The sequence below is a fragment of the Hoplias malabaricus genome, chromosome 7 (assembly GCF_029633855.1).
Source record: "Hoplias malabaricus isolate fHopMal1 chromosome 7, fHopMal1.hap1, whole genome shotgun sequence".
NCBI classification, from domain to species: domain Eukaryota; kingdom Metazoa; phylum Chordata; class Actinopteri; order Characiformes; family Erythrinidae; genus Hoplias; species Hoplias malabaricus.
In genome coordinates, this window is record NC_089806.1 from 41,244,700 (window position 1) to 41,259,699 (window position 15,000).

Sequence of the window (15,000 nt, forward strand, 5' to 3'; positions counted from 1 at the left end):
ACACACTCTCACACGCACACACAGACATTCGCTATCTCACACAAACACAAAAACACACGCACACACATACAAACACGTACACACACAAACACGCACACACACACACACACACTCTCTCTCTCGCTTTCTCTCTCTCTGTGTGTGTCTCTCAAACACAAACACACACACTGTCTCACACACAGACACACTCACACACTTCTTATCAATTAAAAAATACATTAATGAATCAATGTGTGTGTGTGTGTAAAATGTTGATGTTCTGATGTACATATATCTATTCCAGGTTGTGGAGCTGTAATCTCTCGTGTAAAGACTGTGCAGCTCTGGCCTCAGCTCTCAGCTCTAACTGCTCTAGTCTGAGAGAACTGAATCTGAGTAACAATGAACTGCAGAATTCAAGAGTAGAGCAGCTCTGTGATGGTCTGAAGAGTGCTCACTGTAAACTGGAGAAACTGAGGTAAGATCAGTGCTTGTGTTAATCAGATGTGAGAGATAAACACATCTCTTACTTCAGTAAAGTACTGATTTAGTCAAAATACTAAAAGTATCAGAATACTTAATGTATCAAAGTAAAAAACTAAAAACGTTCTTTAAAAACTGATTAAACACCTTTAAATAGGATGTTGCACACACTCTCACACACTCTCACTCACACTCTCACACATTCACACTCTCTCTCACACACACTCTCTCACACCCACACCCAAACACACACTCTCGCACACACACTCACTGTGCAGTGAGTACACACAAATTCTCTCACACTCTTTCACAAACACACACACTCTCTCACACACACACACACACACACACACACACACACACACACACAGTCTCACACACACACACTCAAACACTCTATCTCACACAAACACACACGCACACACACATTTTGTCACTCACACTCACACTCACAAACACTCTCTCCCTCACACAAACACTCTCACACACTCACACCTGAGTTCAAGAAGAACTACACTGTTGTCTGTGTTGTGTCTACTGGTCCTGTTCTGTATGTATTTTAAGATCTCTGTAATTACTGCATTGTACTCTCTGCACTAATGTTCTGGAGTCAAATACGGAGTCAAAAAAGGGTAAAAAATTTTGAGTTTGTAAAACAATACTCACAAATGTAACAGACTTTGTAACTGTGTTTGAGCAACTACATACACATTAAAATCCACAAATGTATACGTCAAATTTAAAACAACAACTACAATAACTTAAATTCACAGATGTGTAAAAAAGATTTGCATTTGTAAATGAAATGTTGTGAATGTGTGAATCAGTAAAATACTTAAAATGTGCAAGAGCAAACCTTTTTTAAAGGTTCCAAATGTGACAGTGGGAGTTTTTGAATGAGATGGAAAAAAACACACATTCGCCTTCTCTGCTGTGTGTGCGAATCTCTTTTTGCAGTTGCGAATTAAAGACCCTGTTTTGACGGCCAATTGATGGACCAATAGGAAAGCTTTAGCTGGACCAATCAGATCGCAAGGTTTGTTTAACCAATCGGATTTGTTGCTGTCAACCATAGCGCTTTTCCACCAAAAGAACTCTGGTTCTTGAACCAGTTCTGTTCCTGATTCTAGGAACATTGGTTCTTTCCAGTGAACCACCGCATTTCTACACATTTTGAGGGGAACCAGGAATACGTCATGAACGGAGACACTATGGCTGAGTTCAGAGGCATCCTGCTGAACTTGTGAACAGCGGAGAAACGTAACCAAGAGCCCAGAGCTTCAAATACAGCGTTATCGCCCAGTGGAGCTTGACAGGGTCATTCACAACGTTTCATATAAATAAATAATAGGAAAAAACAGGAACATGCCCCATTTTTATGCATTTCTGGTGAAGTTAGGCGCAATTGCATGTGCGTTGATCAAAGCCGCGGCTCTTGTTTACGTTTCTCTGCTGTCCGTAGAAACGCGGCGGTTCACGGACCTGAGTTCATTTTGTGGAAAAGCGCTATGGTTGACAGCAACAAATCAATGTTCCAATTGGTTAAACAAACCTCACAATCTGCTTGGTCCAGCTAAAGATTTCCTATTGGTCCATCAATTGGCCGTCAAAACAGGGTCTTAAATCCGCATCTGCAAAAAGAGATTCGCACACGCAACAGAGAAGGAGAATGTGTGGATTTTTCCATCTCATTCAAAAATTCCCACTGTCACATTTGGAACTTTAAAAAGGTTTGCTCTTGCACATTTTAAACCGTTTGAGAAGTTACTGATTCACACATTCACAACATTTCATTTACAAATGCAAATCCTTTTTGCACATTTGTGAATTTAATTTATTATTGTAGTTGTTGTTTTAAATTTGTGCATTCCAATACATTTGTGGATTTTAGTTTTACGTGTATGTAGTTGCTCAAGCACAGTTAAAATTTCGTGTATGTAGTTGCTCAAAAGCAGTTACAAAGTCCATTACATTTGTGAGTATTGTTTTAAAATGCACCAGAGCAAACCTTTATGTTCCAAATGTGACAAAAAATGCACACATTCACCTTCTCTGCTGCTTGTGTAAATCTCTTTTCACAGTTGTGAATTTTTGACCCTGATTGGCCAACTGATGTACCAATAGGAAAGCTTTAGCTGTACCAATCATATAGTGAGGTTTATTTAACCGATCAGAACATTGATTTGTTGCTGTCAATCACAGCGCTATTTCACCAAAAGAACTCTGGCTCCTAAACCGGTTCCATTCCTGGTTCTTGGAACCTTGGTTCTTTCCAATGAACTTCTGCGTTTCTACACGTTTAAAGGGGAAACAGGTATACGTCATTAGCGGGGGAGTCGCTGTGCCTGAATACAGCGCCAGCACCAAAGACTGTTAGACTCATTGTTAGAGTCATTGTTTATTCTTTGTTTACCATGAAGTCAGACCCGAGTGAGATATAATACTGTGTAAATGTTGCCGAGTTCAGAGCCGTCCTGCTGAGCTTGTGAACAGCAGAGAAACGTAACCGAGAGCTGCGGCTCTGACCAACACAAATGGAATCGCACACAAACAGCACCAGAAACAAGAAAACAGGGCGTGTTCCTGTTTTATTTCTTTTTATTTATTTATTTGAAACGTTGTAAATGACCCTGTCAAGCTCCGCAGTGCAATAACGCTGCATTTGAAACTCAGCTGGGAACAAACTTTTCTAGGTCGCGAACCAGTTTGTGTAGATGGAAACATACCAAACGGTTCCAAATTCACCTTGCGAACTGGAACCGTTCTGGTTCCTTTTTGGTGGAAATGCACTATCAGAGATACAATAGAGTAGGGGTCCCCAATTACTTTTAATCAAGGGCCACATCCAACAAACATCGTAAAGGCAGGGTGTCATTCTCATATTTTTTCATACAGTACTTTACAAGATTTATTATTTCGGTTAATATATTAAGTCTATGTAAATCGGTAGGCCTTACTAACTACAGTTATTTTATTTTACAAACACTTCAATGAGAGAAGTGATAGTGGCAGGTGGAAACGAGATACCTGAATTTTTGTATTTAAATTGTATCAGCAGCAAATTGCAAGAATGCAAACCCCAGCATTGTATGTGTAACGAGACCAATGGCCTGATGTGGCAGCAAGTCCAGTTTATATTATTACATTTATTCAAACTAGGAACTATGACTAAACGTTAACTACATCAGTGGCATAGCCACAAATTGATCTTTGGGTGGGCCTGTGTAAAAGTGTGTGGGCACAATTATTCTTTCTATAATAATAAGCAGTGTGATTTATGAAATTGTAGGCTGCCAACTTTCTGAAACCAAATTTAGGGACACATTTATAGCTTTACTATTTTAAATACTTCACTAATTACAATTCATATAAATAAATCATGGACAGTTAATACAAGTGAGGACCAATGAGAAGCATGTTCTGTGGAGTACCTGCCCCTCCCTCTGGCTAAGGGAGACCTGCAGAGCTTCTGTCTGTTTCAAACTATAAGTTTTTACAGTCTAACCTCAAAACAATATAATAAATGGTGTCCTGTGTTGGTTCAATACCAAACACGGCTTTCAGTGTCCAAATATCGAACAAAGTTTGGGAACTGTACAGAACGTGGGTGGCAGGCACATGCAAGACCAGTAGAGATAGGTGTTATGGGATTTGTAGCCAAGTTTGCTGAATCCATGCATGTGAACTTCGATATCAGGTGCCGAAAACTATGGGCAGCTGTGGAGGAGTTATCAGAACCAGCTGAAAATCTAGTCAGCAGTTGTGGAAAAGAAAAAAAATACTTGGGGAAAATGCATATTACTTAGAGAAATACACTGTAACGTAAACTGTAGTTCAGAAACTGTTGTCTGTATACTGACCTGTGAGTGTACTGCTATAGTAGGAGTGTCTCCCTAGAAGTGGTCCCTACGATGCTAGACCTGACAGTGTGTGTCATCAATACAAACTGAAAGAGCTGTGTCAGAAAAGAAAATAATAACAAATTCAAACTAGACCCTCAGTGACACCAGTCATGAGGTAACATACACTGTAGTTGAGAAAAGCTGTCTGTATATTGACCTGTGAGTGTACTGCTATAGTAGGAGTGTCTCCCTAGAAGTGGTCCCTACGACGCTAGACCTGACAGTGTGTGTCACCAATAAAACCTTAAAGAGCTGTATCAGAAAAGAAAATAATAACAAATTCAAACTAGACCCTCAGTGACACCAGTCATGAGGTAACATACACTGTAGTTCAGAAAAGCTGTCTGTATATTGACCTGTGAGTGTACTGCTGTAGTAGGAGTGTCTTCCTAGAAGTTGTCCCTACGACGCTAGACCTGACAGTGTGTGTCACCAATACAACCTTAAAGCGCTGTGTCAGAAAAGAAAATAATAACAAATTCAAACTAGACCCTCAGTGACATCAGTCATGAGGTAATGTACACTGTAGTTCAGATAAACTGCCTGTATATTGACCTGTGCGTGTACTGCTTTAGTAGGTGTTTCTCCCTAAACGGGGACCCCACTATGCTAGACCTGACAGTGTGTGTCACTAATATAATCTTAAAGAGCTTTATCAGAAAAGAAAATAATAACAAATTCAAACTAGAACCTCAGTGACATCAGTCATGGGGTAATGTACACTGTAGTTCAGATAAACTGTCTGTATATTGACCTGTGAGTGTACTGCTTTAGTAGGTGTTTCTACCTAAACGGGGACCCCACTATGCTAGAACTGACAGTTTGTGTCACTAATGTAAGCTTAAAGCGCTGTGTCAGAAAAGAAAATAATAACAAATTCAAACTAGACCCTCAGTGACATCAATCATGAGGTAATGTACACTGTAGTTCAGAAACACTGTCTGTATATTGACCTGTGAGTGTACTGCTAGAGTAGGAGTGTCTCCCTAGAATGGGACCCTTCCATGCTAGACCTGACCGTGTGTGTCACTAATATAAGCTTAAAGAGCTGTGTCAGAAAAGAAAATTATAACAAATTCAAACTAGACACTCAGTGACATCAGTCATGAGGTAACGTACACTGTAGTTCAGATAAACTGTCTGTATATTGACCTGTGAGTGTACTGCTTTAGTAGGTGTGTCTCCCTAAACGGGGACCCCACTATGCTAGACCTGACAGTGTGTGTGTGCACATTTGACCAAAACCTTTTCAATAGTTCCGTCCTGAGAGGGTCCCCACAACGTAAGGCCTGAGAGTGTGTGTAACCATCCCTAAGGCCTCACCCAAAAGCAATGAACTATCACAATTTTGTACCAGAGAAATTAACTTCAACTGACCACAGTGACCTACCTCACTAAAACCTATTTCAGTGACTATATGGACATGAAACCTTTTTAAATACCTCCAAGTCAGAGGACGGAGCTCCAGCGCTGAGCACAGGACCGGAAGCTCAGTGGGTTTGTTCTACCATGTCCATCGTGTCAGCGGTGTCCTCTCATGCCTTCTACAGAGATTTCAAACAACAGTAAAACATTTCGGTGAACACCACACACAAATATATTAGTATTTAAAGTGCAATACATTTTACAACATGTTTAATCTCTCATCAGTTAAACAATTGCTGAGTCAAATTGACTTGACATGGATACACCATGGTATTAAAAAACGTAAGACACATTTGTCCTGACACAAGTAACAATTTCAGATTATACCACCAATACAACCGCCAATACAACCTGAAAGAGCTGAATCAGAAAAGTAAATAACCAATTTAAACTAGACCCTCAGTGACATCAGTCATAAGGTAACGTACACTGTAGTTCAGAAACGCTGCCTGTATATTGACCTGTGAGTGTACTGCTACAGTAGGAGTGTCTCCCTAGAAGGGGACCCCTCTATGCTAGACCTGACAGTGTGTGTCACTAATATAACCTGAAAGAGCTGTGTCAGAAAAGAAAATAATAACAAATTCAAACTAAATCCTCAGTGACATCAGTCATGAGGTAACGTACACTGTAGTTCGGAAAAGCTGTCTGTTTATTGAGATGTGAGTGTACTGCTATAGTAGGAGTTTCTCCCTAGAAAGGGACCCCTCTATGCCAGACCTGACAGTGTGTGTCATTAATATAAGCTTAAAGAGCTGTGTCAGAAAAGAAAATAATAACAAATTCAAACTAGACCCTCAGTGACATCAGTCATGAGGTAATGTACACTGTAGTTCAGATAAACTGTCTGTATTTTGACCAGTGAGTGTACTGCTTTAGTAGGTGTGTCTCCCTAAACGGGGACCCCACTATGCAAGACCTGACAGTGTGTGTAACTAATGTAAGCTTAAAGCGCTGTGTCAGAAAAGAAAATAATAACAAATTCAAACTAAACTCTCAGTGACATCAGTCATGAGCTAATGTACACTGTAGTTCAGAAACGCTGTCTGTATATTGACCTGTGAGTGTACTGCTATAGTAGGAGTGTCTCCCTAGAAGGGGACCCCTCTATGCTAGACCTGACAGTGTGTGTCACTAATATAAGTTTAAAGAGGTGTGTCAGAAAAGAAAATAATAACAAATTCAAACTAGACCCTCAGTGACATCAGTCATGGGGTAATGTACACTGTAGTTCAGATAAACTGTCTGTATATTGACCTGTGAGTGTACTGCTTTAGTAGGTGTGTCTCCCTAAACGGGGACCCCACTATGCTAGACCTGACAGTGTGTGTCACTAATATAAGCTTAAAGAGCTGTGTCAGAAAAGAAAATAATAACAAATTCAAACTAGACCCTCAGTGACATCAGTCATGGGGTAATGTACACTGTAGTTCAGATAAACTGTCTGTATATTGACCTGTGAGTGTACTGCTTTAGTAGGTGTTTCTCCCTAAACGGGGACCCCACTATGCTAGACCTGACAGTGTGTGTGTGCACATTTGACCAAAACCTTTTCAATAGTTCCGTCCTGAGAGGGTCCCCACAACGTAAGGCCTGAGAGTGTGTGTAACCAGTACCATCCCTAAGGCCTCACCCAAAAGCAATGAACTATCACAATTTTGTACCAGAGAAATTAACTTCAACTGACCACAGTGACCTGCCTCACTAAAACCTATTTCAGTGACTATATGGACATGAAACCTTTTTAAATACCTCCAAGTCAGAGGACGGAGCTCCAGCGCTGAGCACAGGACCGGAAGCTCAGTGGGTTTGTTCTACCATGTCCATCGTGTCAGCGGTGTCCTCTCATGCCTTCTACAGAGATTTCAAACAACAGTAAAACATTTCGGTGAACACCACACACAAATACATTAGTATTTAAAGTGCAATACATTTTACAACATGTTTAATCTCTCATCAGTTAAACAATTGCTGAGTCAAATTGACTTGACATGGATACACCATGGTATTAAAAAACGTAAGACACATTTGTCCTGACACAAGTAACAATTTCAGATTATACCACCAATACAACCGCCAATACAACCTGAAAGAGCTGAATCAGAAAAGTAAATAACCAATTTAAACTAGACCCTCAGTGACATCAGTCATAAGGTAACGTACACTGTAGTTCAGAAACGCTGCCTGTATATTGACCTGTGAGTGTACTGCTACAGTAGGAGTGTCTCCCTAGAAGGGGACCCCTCTATGCTAGACCTGACAGTGTGTGTCACTAATATAACCTGAAAGAGCTGTGTCAGAAAAGAAAATAATAACAAATTCAAACTAAATCCTCAGTGACATCAGTCATGAGGTAACGTACACTGTAGTTCGGAAAAGCTGTCTGTTTATTGAGATGTGAGTGTACTGCTATAGTAGGAGTTTCTCCCTAGAAAGGGACCCCTCTATGCCAGACCTGACAGTGTGTGTCATTAATATAAGCTTAAAGAGCTGTGTCAGAAAAGAAAAAAAATAACAAATTCAAACTAGACCCTCAGTGACATCAGTCATGAGGTAATGTACACTGTAGTTCAGATAAACTGTCTGTATTTTGACCAGTGAGTGTACTGCTTTAGTAGGTGTGTCTCCCTAAACGGGGACCCCACTAGGCTAGACCTGACAGTGTGTGTCACTAATATAAGCTTAAAGAGCTGTGTCAGAAAAGAAAATAATAACAAATTCAAACTAAACCCTCAGTGACATCAGTCATGGGGTAATGTACACTGTAGTTCAGATAAACTGTCTGTATATTGACCTGTGAGTGTACTGCTTTAGTAGGTGTGTCTCCCTAAACGGGAACCCCACTATGCAAGACCTGACAGTGTGTGTAACTAATGTAAGCTTAAAGCGCTGTGTCAGAAAAGAAAATAATAACAAATTCAAACTAAACTCTCAGTGACATCAGTCATGAGCTAATGTACAGTGTAGTTCAGAAACGCTGTCTGTATATTGACCTGTGAGTGTACTGCTATAGTAGGAGTGTCTCCCTAGAAGGGGACCCCTCTATGCTAGACCTGACAGTGTGTGTCACTAATATAACCTGAAAGAGCTGTGTCAGAAAAGAAAATAATAACAAATTCAAACTAAACCCTCAGTGACATCAGTCATGAGGTAACGTACACTGTAGTTCGGAAAAGCTGTCTGTATATTGACCTGTGAGTGTACTGCTATAGTAGGAGTTTCTACCTAGAAAGGGACCCCTCTATGCCAGACCTGACAGTGTGTGTCACTAATATAACCTGAAAGAGCTGTGTCAGAAAAAAAAATAATAACAAATTCAAACTAAACCCTCAGTGACATCAGTCATGAAGTAACGCACACTGTAGTTCGGAAAAGCTGTCTGTATATTGAGATGTGAGTGTACTGCTATAGTAGGAGTTTCTCCCTAGAAAGGGACCCCTCTATGCCAGACCTGACAGTGTGTGTCATTAATATAAGCTTAAAGAGCTGTGTCAGAAAAGAAAATAATAACAAATTCAAACTAGACCCTCAGTGACATCAGTCATGAGGTAATGTACACTGTAGTTCAGATAAACTGTCTGTATTTTGACCTGTGAGTGTACTGCTTTAGTAGGTGTGTCTCCCTAAACGGGGACCCCACTAGGCTAGACCTGACAGTGTGTGTCACTAATATAAGCTTAAAGAGCTGTGTCAGAAAAGAAAATAATAACAAATTCAAACTAAACCCTCAGTGACATCAGTCATGGGGTAATGTACACTGTAGTTCAGATAAACTGTCTGTATATTGACCTGTGAGTGTACTGCTTTAGTAGGTGTGTCTCCCTAAACGGGGACCCCACTATGCAAGACCTGACAGTGTGTGTAACTAATGTAAGCTTAAAGCGCTGTGTCAGAAAAGAAAATAATAACAAATTCAAACTAAACTCTCAGTGACATCAGTCATGAGCTAATGTACACTGTAGTTCAGAAACGCTGTCTGTATATTGACCTGTGAGTGTACTGCTATAGTAGGAGTGTCTCCCTAGAAGGGGACCCCTCTATGCTAGACCTGACAGTGTGTGTCACTAATATAAGTTTAAAGAGGTGTGTCAGAAAAGAAAATAATAACAAATTCAAACTAGACCCTCAGTGACATCAGTCATGGGGTAATGTACACTGTAGTTCAGATAAACTGTCTGTATATTGACCTGTGAGTGTACTGCTTTAGTAGGTGTGTCTCCCTAAACGGGGACCCCACTATGCTAGACCTGACAGTGTGTGTCACTAATATAAGCTTAAAGAGCTGTGTCAGAAAAGAAAATAATAACAAATTCAAACTAGACCCTCAGTGACATCAGTCATGGGGTAATGTACACTGTAGTTCAGATAAACTGTCTGTATATTGACCTGTGAGTGTACTGCTTTAGTAGGTGTTACTCCCTAAACGGGGACCCCACTATGCTAGACCTGACAGTGTGTGTGTGCACATTTGACCAAAACCTTTTCAATAGTTCCGTCCTGAGAGGGTCCCCACAACGTAAGGCCTGAGAGTGTGTGTAACCAGTACCATCCCTAAGGCCTCACCCAAAAGCAATGAACTATCACAATTTTGTACCAGAGAAATTAACTTCAACTGACCACAGTGACCTGCCTCACTAAAACCTATTTCAGTGACTATATGGACATGAAACCTTTTTAAATACCTCCAAGTCAGAGGACGGAGCTCCAGCGCTGAGCACAGGACCGGAAGCTCAGTGGGTTTGTTCTACCATGTCCATCGTGTCAGCGGTGTCCTCTCATGCCTTCTACAGAGATTTCAAACAACAGTAAAACATTTCGGTGAACACCACACACAAATACATTAGTATTTAAAGTGCAATACATTTTACAACATGTTTAATCTCTCATCAGTTAAACAATTGCTGAGTCAAATTGACTTGACATGGATACACCATGGTATTAAAAAACGTAAGACACATTTGTCCTGACAAAAGTAACAATTTCAGATTATACCACCAATACAACCGCCAATACAACCTGAAAGAGCTGAATCAGAAAAGTAAATAACCAATTTAAACTAGACCGTCAGTGACATCAGTCATAAGGTAACGTACACTGTAGTTCAGAAACGCTGCCTGTATATTGACCTGTGAGTGTACTGCTATAGTAGGAGTGTCTCCCTAGAAGGGGACCCCTCTATGCTAGACCTGACAGTGTGTGTCACTAATATAACCTGAAAGAGCTGTGTCAGAAAAGAAAATAATAACAAATTCAAACTAGACCCTCAGTGACATCAGTCATGAGGTAACGTACACTGTAGTTCAGAAAAGCTGTCTGTATACTGAGATGTGAGTGTACTGCTATAGTAGGAGTTTCTCCCTAGAAAGGGACCCCTCTATGCCAGACCTGACAGTGTGTGTCATTAATATAAGCTTAAAGAGCTGTGTCAGAAAAGAAAATAATAACAAATTCAAACTAGACCCTCAGTGACATCAGTCATGAGGTAATGTACACTGTAGTTCAGATAAACTGTCTGTATATTGACCTGTAAGTGTACTGCTTTAGTAGGTGTGTCTCCCTAAACGGGGACCCCACTAGGCTAGACCTGACAGTGTGTGTCACTAATATAAGCTTAAAGCGCTGTGTCAGAAAAGAAAATAATAACAAATTCAAACTAAACTCTCAGTGACATCAGTCATGAGCTAATCTACAGTGTAGTTCAGAAACGCTGTCTGTATATTGACCTGTGAGTGTACTGCTATAGTAGGAGTGTCTCCCTAGAAGGGGACCCCTCTATGCTAGACCTGACAGTGTGTGTCACTAATATAAGTTTAAAGAGGTGTGTCAGAAAAGAAAATAATAACAAATTCAAACTAGACCCTCAGTGACATCAGTCATGGGGTAATGTACACTGTAGTTCAGATAAACTCTCTGTATATTGACCTGTGAGTGTACTGCTTTAGTAGGTGTGTCTCCCTAAACGGGGACCCCACTATGCTAGACCTGACAGTGTGTGTCACTAATATAAGCTTAAAGAGCTGTGTCAGAAAAGAAAATAATAACAAATTCAAACTAGACACTCAGTGACATCAGTCATGGGGTAATGTACACTGTAGTTCAGATAAACTGTCTGTATATTGACCTGTGCGTGTACTGCTTTAGTAGGTGTTTCTCCCTAAACGGGGACCCCACTATGCTAGACCTGACAGTGTGTGTGTGCACATTTGACCAAAACCTTTTCAATAGTTCCGTCCTGAGAGGGTCCCCACAACGTACGACCTGAGAGTATGTGTAACCAGTACCATCCCTAAGGCCTCACCCAAAAGCAATGAACTATCACAATTTTGTACCAGAGAAATTAACTTCAACTGACCACAGTGACCTACCTCACTAAAACCTATTTCAGTGACTATATGTATATGAAACCTTTTTAAATACCGTCAGAGGACGGAGCTCCAGCGCTGAGCACAGGACCGGAAGCTCAGTGGGTTTGTTCTACCATGTCCATCATGTCAGCGGTGTCCTCTCATGCCTTCTACAGAGATTTCAAACAACAGTAAAACAGCCTACAGTTAATGAAATATCAATTTAACATTACAATTTAATATTAAACAATTTAATATTAAACATTTGGTAACCAGAAATGAGACTATCAGTGTAATTTAATGAATACACAATCTTTTATTTTAATCTACATATTATGCATAACCTAGCTTCAGTTCAAAAATTGAAAAGTTTTAAAAACACATTAGCATTTAGCAGAAAATAAAAATAAAAAGCTGAATATTACCAGTACTCCTTATATTACAAATAACTACTCTACAACTGCTTAAAGGCTGCTAATTTAAAACATTAAGTGAACTATACAGGCAAAAAAAAAAAAAAAAAAACATAATGCACAATTTAATCTTGTAGAAAAGATTATACTAGATTTACCTTTATATGAGTTTAGAGATACCTTCCAATACATTGGTGTTGATAGTGGCACTGATGACATTCTGTGCTGCTTCATCAAGTGCTTTCACTCTCCTCCGTCTCAATTGTACTGTCCTCCTGGAACTCACAATATGCGTAAATGTAGGCAGACAAATCATAACCTAGCCACTGAAATACATTGCATTGTAATGCTGGTCCCAAGCGTGTATAAATAGGGAGGGTTGTGTCAGAAAGATTATCTTTTGTATAAACTATGTCAAATTAACAATGCAGATCACTAACAAGAGTTCCATATCGGATCAGAGAAGGCCCGGGTTAACAACGTCCACCATTGGGATTGTTTCCTGCCAGTGTACCAGTGGAAATTGGGATACTGTGGGTCACAGGAGGAGAAGGAGAGAGGGAACAAGAGTTGAGAGACAAAATAAAGAAGAGGGTGAGGAAGGTGGAGGTGAGAGTGGAAACACTGAACGTTAGCAATATGACTGGTAAAAGGAGAGAGGTAGATGATATGGTGGTAGAATTTGCCCCAAAAAATGCAAATGGCAGTAGTAAATACTTATTTTCAGAAGAATGAAGAGCATAGGGTGACATTTAAGAGTAGAGGAAGGTCTACACATGTGGACTATGTTTTATGCAGGCGAAGCAACCTGAAGTAATTTAGTGACTGTAAGGTGGTGGCAGGGGTGAAGTATAGCAAGGCATCATCAGACGGTGGTGGTAGGTAGGATGTATTTGGAGGTGAAGAAAAGGAAGTGGGTGAGGGCTAAATCACAGATCAGATGGTGGACGTTAAAGTAAGAACAGTACGGTGTGTGATTCAGGGAGGAGGTGAGGCAGATGCTAGGTGGGGTGGACGAGGTGATGGACAGATGGGCAGAGACTGCAAAAGCAGTGAGGGAATCGGCTACAGGTACTGTGTTTGTTGTATGGACAGAGGAAGGAAGGGAGGAGACTGTGCTGGAATGAGGAGATCATGCAGGAAATCTTAAGAAGGAAGTGGTCGACAAAATAGAATTGGAATCTCAAGAGAGATGTCTAAAGAAATACAAAAAAAATGCAGCATCAAGCAAACGGAGAAGTGACAAAGGCTAGGGAAAATGCACGTGAAAAGTTGTATGAGAATATGGATAGTGAGGTTAGAATAAAAGACATGTATGGACTGGCGAGATGAGAGAGGAACAGGATGTGAGGATGTACAGCATGTTAGGATGATAATGAATGTAGAAGGTATTGTGCAGACTAATGAAGAGATGATATTTGAAGGGTGGAAGGAGTACTTTGAGGAACTGATGAATGTTTGTGAGGAGAATAGGGAGCATGTTAAGGTTAGTCTGGAGCTATGGAGGAACACAGTAATTCATTCACTCACTTACTGTAAGTACACATCTAAATGTGAATAAACAGTTCTCGTATTCTGAGCTTAGATGCAGATCAGTCGAGGGGTCAGTGCATTACTCTCCTTTTTCTCCTCCCAGATCTTTCCCTTTTCCTCTTTCCACCTGCCCAGGAACGGCTTCTGCTGTCTCCCTCTCCAAAATCTCTCTCTCCCTAAAAGTAAACAAATACAAACAAACCAAATGTTACAAGCAAGTCAGGCTTATAGTACACACCAAATGCTCACTGATTTTCAAATGAAGGAGTTGCAAATATAACCATAGGCTACACTGTCAAACACATTGTTTTAGATTTGCAGATTTTTAACATCTCAAAGCAATTTTACGTGATTTAAACTAATTACAAAAACCCACATATTGGCACTTTCTCAAGTGAATGCACTGAAAATACAGATTTAATAAAACTCTGATTATATGATTCTAATAAAATATCACGTTTACTCTCGATATTAAACATTTACAAATGAAGCGTCGCCTTAAACACTTGCCTCTAACTGGCCTCTATAATGTAAACAGCTGAAGTAACTGTCTCTCTGTCTCCAACATGCATTCATGGAAACAGAGTCCTTTAAAAACTTAATTTTACAAAAACAGCCGAATATTCTCTCTGTATCCAGTATAACGTTAGCTAAAGCACGAAAGCTGTTGTTAACGTCACATTTAAGAGCCTCTTTCTCTCTGCACTACTCTCACACGGAAATATAGCCCTTTAAAACATTTGAAACAGATTAATAACTCCCATTCTCTCTCTATACACACAAATAAGACTAAAATAAGCGTCACATTACCGAGTAAAGCCATATATTTAAGCAATTTTACGTGATTTAAAGTAATTACAAAAACCCACATATTGGCACTTTAATTTAACTTTCCCGTCTGTCTTTCTCTCTCAAGTGAAT

General features: G+C 40.0%; 1 long non-coding RNA gene across 1 annotated transcript in view; it reads right to left on the minus strand.

Moving 5' to 3' along the window:
- Positions 1-3,313: 3,313 nt before the first annotated feature.
- Positions 3,314-15,000, minus strand: part of LOC136702406 (uncharacterized) — a 12,260-nt gene continuing 573 nt past the window's right edge. Inside the window, exons 2-8 of the long non-coding RNA XR_010803914.1 lie at positions 14,081-14,255; positions 12,705-13,077; positions 12,207-12,303; positions 10,472-10,573; positions 7,542-7,643; positions 5,807-5,908; positions 3,314-4,417 (exon numbers count right to left, since the gene is read on the minus strand). This is a non-coding gene — a long non-coding RNA (uncharacterized lncRNA). The remainder of the gene's footprint in view (positions 4,418-5,806; positions 5,909-7,541; positions 7,644-10,471; positions 10,574-12,206; positions 12,304-12,704; positions 13,078-14,080; positions 14,256-15,000) is intronic.